Here is a 7,370-nt window from a genome sequence, read left to right on the forward strand (position 1 = left end):
ACTCAAATTTGTTCTTGACTGCTGACAAAATGAGCATTCAGCACTGGTTGTTGCCAGATCAGCTTTGGTGAGTGAAATTCCATGTTGCTGAGTCAATCCATAACTTCTTTCCCTGCCACCATTACCACTTTGTCATGAATTCATTGGGCAATGATAGTTGGCTAAGGAAAAATGTCAGCTGCTAACCACAGAATGGGTCATTGTCTCCTCTTGATTGTTAAAGCCTTCTTGTTCTAAGGTCACATTTTGGTGAGCATTTACATAAGACACAAATCCCTTCATCACCTTTCGCTGTGTCACATTCTTTCTCCAATTTTTTTGTCACCAAATTTCCAGGCATGTTCCTTCCAATTTCCTGTCCATCAAGTCAAACCATTGGCTCACATCCATATAGAATCACATGCTGGGCCATTTTTACCTCCAAGCAAAATGTATATCCATGTGCACAAAATTTTGCCCACTGTGATTTTCCTTCACCACTGTCCTTAAGGGGTGTCCAGAAAAGAAGGCTTGTTTCTTTTGTAGTCCTGGAGCTGAATGCTTTGTGGTAGTACCTGAAAATAACAGACAAAAGCATTAGTAAAAAGGCCCAAGTCTTCTTTTCCTTTGTCAATAGATAATAGAGTACACACCATGAGGTAACAGGTACATTCTAAGGACAGAGGCAGTAGAACAAGGGTCAGAATCATGGTCTTTTGGACTACTTCTTTAGATGACTTACTCTTATCTTCTGGTCCTGCCAGGGATAATTCATATATATGTCAAATCCATTTGGTAACTATTGCTGTGTATGTTCAACATTAAGACTTGATGGATCAGATAGCACCCAGTTCATGATGGGTAGCTCAAGTCATATTGTAGCCAGTGTCCCAAGCCTAAGAATTCAGTTTCTTAAGGTTAAGTATCAGGCTAGGAGCTGTTTCTCAAAAGAAGAGTGATTTTTTTTGCAGTTGATACCAGAACCAGGCTCCAAAATCTTTTTTTGTACCAAGGATTGAACTCTGGACCTTGCACTTGTGAGGCAGGCATGATGCCACTGAGCTAATTCTCTGGCCCTGCTCCAAAATCTTAAGGCCCTCTGCTGCAGCTCCTCTATGAGGGCCTTCCACAGGCTCCAAACAGCATCTTTATTTGCTCCTGACCACTCCAGTACCCTTGGATCTGTCTGAGTACTGTGGCCTCAGTAGCAAAACAACATGCATGGCAGCCTGGAGTTGTTGCAGAACCTTCTTTTGTTCTGGGGCCCACAAAAAAATTCTTATCAACAATTCAAAAGACAACAAATGAGGTTATAGGAAAAAATGAACCTTTCTCTATTGTTGATGGAATTTAAACTCATACAAGCACTGTGGAAATCAGGATGGAGATTCTTCAAAAAAGAAAAATAGAAGTTCCATTTGACTCAGCTCTATGCCTTCTGGGTGTTTTCCCAAAGAGTTAAAGACATAACATTACTGTGATGCACGCATACCCATGTTTATAGCAGAACAACTCATAACAGCTAAATCTTGGAAATGGCCAACATGCATGTCAGCAGATGAATGGATACAGAATATATGGTATTTATACACAATAGAATACTGCTCAGGCATACAAAAGGATAAAATTGCATCATTTGTACCAATGCAGATACACCATGATGCCATAAAACTAAATAAAATAAATCAGGCACAGAAAGTTAAATATGGTATGTTTTCTCCCATATAGGAAGCCCAAAGTACTAATAAATTAAAAAACAAAGTAAAGCATAGATTATAAGAAACAGGGAGTTAGAACTTATACCAAGAGGGAGGGGATCTAGGATAGGAAGGAGGAAGAATGGAGGTGAGGGGAAATATAAAGACAAAATGCAATATGTATATGTCCTATCTCCCTATAATCAGTGCATTCATCATGTATCACAATATGTACAAATAAAAAGTATGTATAAGAAGCCATTGAAGACTTGGTAGCTGTAGTATAAGATACCAATATAAGTGTGTGTGGGAGGGCCGGTGTGACTGAAGACCAATGTCCAAAACAATGGCAAAAACTGGAGCTTGTCCAAAATGGGAGCACTTCCTTTTTTTCTCTTTTTATTCTGTCCAGGCTACAAACTGATTTGATGGTGCCACCCGCATTAGGACTAGGTCATCCCATTTCAGTTTTCTGACTTATATATCAATCAGCTAAAGTTACACCCAGAACTTTACTAATGTGCAAGGCAGTTCTCACCCAGGTCAAGCTGACATATTGCAAATAATGATCACAATACAGAAACAACCCAAGTGTCTGACATAAGATGACCAGATGAATAAAAAAGTGAGACATCTAAACAATGTAATGCAAATCAGCCTTTAAAAAGAAGGAAATCCTAGGGCTGGGGATTTATCTCAGTGGTTCTGCTGCCTGCCTCACAAGTACAAGGTCCTGGGTTCAATCTCTGGTACCAAAAAAAAAAGAAGTAAATCCTGGCATTATCTATCATGTGGGTATTCTTGGAGAACCCTACATTAAAAGAAATAATCAGATACAGATACAAAAGCACTGCATTAAATTACTTAACTCTGGATATTTAAAAGCTTAACTCAGAACAAAATGGTGACGGCCAGCAGCAGTGGATTGGGAAATTAGGTGGATGTTGTTGAAAACATATAAATTTTAGTTAAATAGGAGGAATAACTAGATGATATGTCTTTATATCATAATGAGTATTGTTAAAATAAATTGTATACTTGAAAACAACAGAATAAAATCATAAAGAAGGGGCAATAATGTTCAAAAGACTCATTTATAAATGGGAATTATATCCAACATACATACTGGTCAGAAATACACACTACAGCCCTCTTGTTATCTTTTGCTGCTTTGTGCATGCCATGCTGTTCGTCCTTTGTCATGCCTGTTTGTCATTCCTGCCTTGGAGTCCGCTGCTTATGGATTGAAATTTCTACAAAGTAAATCCTACTATAGGTCCCGCTGCTCCGAGCCCAGAGGTAGATGCTTCCAGGCTGCTACCAATCCCACCACTTCCAGACCAGAGGAAGGGGCTACTGAGCTGCTGGCCCACCTCTCCCAGCTCAGAGGAGATGAGCCATGTGGGTGCCAACAGCACCTCCCCCCAGGTGAAAATGAGATAAATGTAAATAAGTCTCAAAACCAGACTTCCAGATCACCTACAGCAACTCCAAAGGGAAAGGAGATGGAACACTCTGATACTCAAACACCTTGACCCACTGAAGTGGAAACAGAAGAGGATCTGGAAAAAATGAAATCAGAAAAAATTTCTCAGATAACAGCAGAGATTGTGCTCATACTGCAAGACATGATTAATAAATCTAGAAAGAAGCTAAGTAACATGATGGAATCCCAACATAGGGAACAAATGGAATCCATAAAACAGATGCAAATAGATTTCCAGGAGAAGAAAAACTCCATAAAAAGTCTGCACAACAGAATGAGCCAATGTGAGGACAGAATTTCAGATATAGAAGATGATTGCCATTAGTGACCATGAAAAGAAAAATTGTTTCAGAATTGTAAGGGACCATGAGAAATCAATCCAGCAGCTGCTAGATGATGAAAGAAGAATAACATAAGAGAGATAGGAGTCAAAGAAGAAACATGAGAGAGTGCAGACAACATAAAAAAACTGTTCACAGAAGTAATGGCAGAAAAATTCCCAAGCAGGGGAAAAGAACTTGACATACAGATAAGTGAGGTATGTAGGACTCCAAATAGCCTTGATTAAAAAAAAAACAACAAAACTACACATGGGCATATAATTGTTACGATTCCAGAAACTCAACAGAAAACCAAATTCGACAAGCAGTTAGAGAAAAGAAACAAATCACATACAAAGGAAAGCCCATCAGAATCACAGCAGACTTCTCAACACAAACCATCAAGGCAAGAAGAGCTTGGAGTGATGTATTCCAAGCCCTAAAAGAAAACAGCCTCCAACTCAAATTGATGTACCCTGCAAAACTATCTTTCAAAATGGATGGAGAAATAAGATACTTTCGTTACAAAGAGCACCTTGGGGACTTCATAAATACCAAACCAGCACTCCAAAAAATTTTACACAATATCTTAGGAACAGACAATGAGAATCACAACCCCAAGAAGCAAAGAAAAATGAACCCTTATGGCATGACAAGAAATTAAATGTAAAGGGGGAGAACCCAGCAAAAAGAAAAAGTCATGACAATGATAAGGGAACATGTTTCAGTTATAACCATCAATGTTAATGGTCTCAATTCACCAATCAAAAGAAATAGACAGGCAGAATGGGTCAATAAGAAAAATCCAACAATATGTTGTATACAAGAAACACACTTAATTCAAAGTGAAACTCATAGACTGAAAGTTAAAGCATGGAAAACAAAACTCCATGCAACGGGAACCCAAAAAAGAGAAGGAGTAGCTTTCCTCTTTGCAGGTGAAGTAGATTTCAAACCAGCACTGATTAAGAGAGACAAAGAAGGACACTACATCCTTGTAAAGGGAACAATCCAAGAGGAAGGGATAACAATCATAAATATCTATGCACCAAACACTAGTGTGCCCAACTATATAAAACAAATACTAATGGATATGAAAAGTAATATATGCACTAATACAATTGTAGTGGATGACCTCAATACCCCACTGTCACAAATACATAGATCAACTGGACAAAAAATAAGTAATGAAATACTAGAACTCAAACTCTTGATCAAATGTACTTAACAGATGTTTATAGAGCGTTCCAGCCCACAATATCAGAATACACATTCTTCTTAGAAGCACATGGGTCATTCTCCAAAATAGACCACATACTCACACATAGAATATGTTTAAGGAAGTGCAAAGGAATTAAAGTTATCCCCTGTATATTATCAGACCATAGGGTTATGAAATTGGAGATCCATAGCAAAAGAAACAGGAAAGATTTCATAAACACGTGGAAATTGAACAACACACTTCTGAATAACCAATGGGTCACAGAGGAAATTAAAGAAGAAATCAGACAGTTCCTTCAAATAAATGAAACTGACAATACAACATATCAGAATCTATGGGACACAATGAAAGAACTCTTACAAGTGAAATTCATAGCAGTGAATACACATATTAGGAAAACAGAATGAGCCCAATTAAACAACCTGATGCTGAACCTCAAGCTTCTAGAAAAACAAGAGCAGGACAACCCCAAAGCTCATACAAGGGAGGAAATTACAAAGATAAGAGGAGAAATCAATGCAATGGAGACTAAGAGAATGATACAAAAAATCAATAAAGCCAAGAGTTGGTTCTATGAAAGAATCAGCAAAATTGACAAACCCTTAGCCAACCTTATCAGAAAAAGGAAAGAAAAGGCCCAAATCCATGCAATTAGAAATGGAAAGGGGGAAATTACAACAGACTCAGCAGAAATCCAGAGGATCATCAATACCTACTTCCAGAACCTATACGCCAGTACGATGGAAAATACAGAAGAAATGAACAGATTCCTAGATACATATGAATTACCAAAGTCGAATGAAGAAGACCTAAAAATTCTAAAGAAGCCAATATCAACCAATGAAATTGAAAAGGTAATTAAAAATGTATCAACCAAGAAAAGCCCGGGCCCTGATGGTTTCACTGTTGAATTCTACAAGACATTTAGAGAGGAACTGCTGCCACTACTGTTTAAACTCTTCAATGAAATTCAAAAGGAAGAAATACTCCCAAATTCATTCCTGGAAGCAAGCATCACCTTGATCCCCAAAGCAGAGAAAGACCCAACTGAAAAGAAAAACTATAGGCCAATCTCACTAAGGAACATAGATACAAAAATCCTTAATAAGATACTGGCAAACAGAATGGAGAAGATCATCAAGAAGATCATACACCCTGATCAACTGGGATTCATCCAGGGATGGAGAGATGATTCAACATACACAAAGCAATCAATGTAATACACTATATCAATAGAGCCAAGCACCAAATCCATATGATCATCTCCATAGATGCAGAAAAAGCATTTGACAAAATCCAACATGCATTTATGATTAAAACCATACAAAGAATAAATGGTCTCTACCTCACACTGCTAAAAGCCATCTACAATTGAAATCTTTCACACTAAAATTAGGAACAAGACAAGGATGTCCGCTATCACCACACTTTTTAAATATAGTTTTGGAAACATTAGCCACAGCGATAAGACAAGAGAAAGAAATGAAAGGAATAAAAGATAGGAGATGAAGAATTCAAATTGTCCTTATGTGCAGATGACATGATACTGTATATAAAAGAGCCCAAGAACTTCACCAAAAGTCTTCTAGACTTAATAACCAAATTCAATCAAGTAGCTGGATACCAGGTCAACAGACAAAAATCAGTAGGATTTTTGCTATTCTACAGAAATGGCAGACTCAATGAAAAAGAAGTAGGGCAAAAATTCCTTTCACAATAGCATACCAAAAACTGAAATACCTAGGAATCAACCTAACGAAAGAAATCAAAGACGTCTCTTCTGAAAACTAAGGCAATCTGAAAAGAGAGATTGAAGATGATATCAGAAAATGGAGACATCCCCTGCTTCTGGGTAGGAAGGAACAACATAGTGAAAATGACCATACTTCCAAAAGTGCTATACAGATTCAATGCAATTCCAATTGAGATCACAGCAGGATACTTCACGTACCTTGAGAAAAAAATCCAAAAATTCATTTGGAACAAGAAGAGACTCAAAATAGCAAAAGCAATTCCAGGTAAGACAGACATGGCAGAAGGTATCACAATCCCCACCTTGCAACTAAACTACAAAGCTACTGTGCTAAAAACAGCATGGTACTGGCAAAGAAACAGAACTGAGGACCACTGGAACAGATTAGAAGATGCAGAAACAATGCCAGACACACTCAGCCACCTCATCTTTGATAAAGAAGCCAAACATCCTCACTGGAGGAAAGATAGCAACTTTAATACATGGTGCTGGAAAAATTGGTTTTCAACTTGCCAAAGATTAAAACTAGACATATCTCTCAGCATGCACGAAACTAAAATTAAAATAGATTAAAGATCTAAATATTAAAATAGAAATGGTGAAACGGCTGGAAAAAAGGTTAGGTAGAACTCTTGAAGACATCTGTGTGGGAAAAGATTTTATGAACAAAACGTCAATTGCCTGTGAACTAGCACAAACAGTCAAGAAATGGGATCTCTTCTCATTAAAAGGCTTCTGCACAGCAAGAGAAACCACCAGCAGTGTGAAGAGACAACCCACAATGTGCAAACAAATCTTCACCTGCTCTTCCTCAGACAAAGGTCTACTATCTCAATTCTATAAAGAACTTTAGAAGATCAGACCTCCCCAATTTAAAGACCCAATCTAAAAATGGGCATCTGAAGTGAACAGA

Source organism: Heterocephalus glaber, unplaced genomic scaffold, assembly GCF_053883595.1.
Source record: "Heterocephalus glaber isolate CG9 unplaced genomic scaffold, H.glaber_assembly_v1.0 deba00001868, whole genome shotgun sequence".
NCBI classification, from domain to species: Eukaryota; Metazoa; Chordata; class Mammalia; order Rodentia; family Bathyergidae; genus Heterocephalus; species Heterocephalus glaber.